Source organism: Triturus cristatus, unplaced genomic scaffold (assembly GCF_964204655.1).
Source record: "Triturus cristatus unplaced genomic scaffold, aTriCri1.1 SCAFFOLD_207, whole genome shotgun sequence".
Lineage (NCBI taxonomy): Eukaryota > Metazoa > Chordata > Amphibia > Caudata > Salamandridae > Triturus > Triturus cristatus.
In genome coordinates, this window is record NW_028187522.1 from 1,212,501 (window position 1) to 1,212,950 (window position 450).

A 450-nucleotide genomic window follows, 5' to 3' on the forward strand; every position below is an offset into this window, starting at 1 on the left:
GCTCTCCCCGGCCTGGCTAGGTTTCGGAAGCTGGGCCCGGTGCTGGAACTCCGTCCCAGGGTGCGGCTCAGTCCCGGGGTGCGGGAGCCCCCTGTCCCGCAAGCCAGCTGAGGGTCCGTGCGCTAGGGACGGGTGTCCACCGGGGCCCGGGGAGGCTCTCCCCGGCCTGGCTAAGGTCCGGAAGCTGGGCCTGGTGCTGGAGCTCCGTCCCAGGGTGCGGCTCCGTCCCAGAGTGCGGGAGCCCCCCGGTCCTGCAAGCCAGCCGAGGGTACGGGCGCTGGGGAAGGGGGTCCACCGGGGCCCGGGGAGGCTCTTCCCGGCCTGGCTAGGGTTCGGAAGCTGGGCCCGGTGCTGGAGCTCCGTCCCAGGGTGCGGCTCCGTCCCGGGGTGCGGGAGCCCCCTGTCCCGCAAGCCAGCTGAGGGTCCAGCCGCTGGGGAAGGGTGTCCACC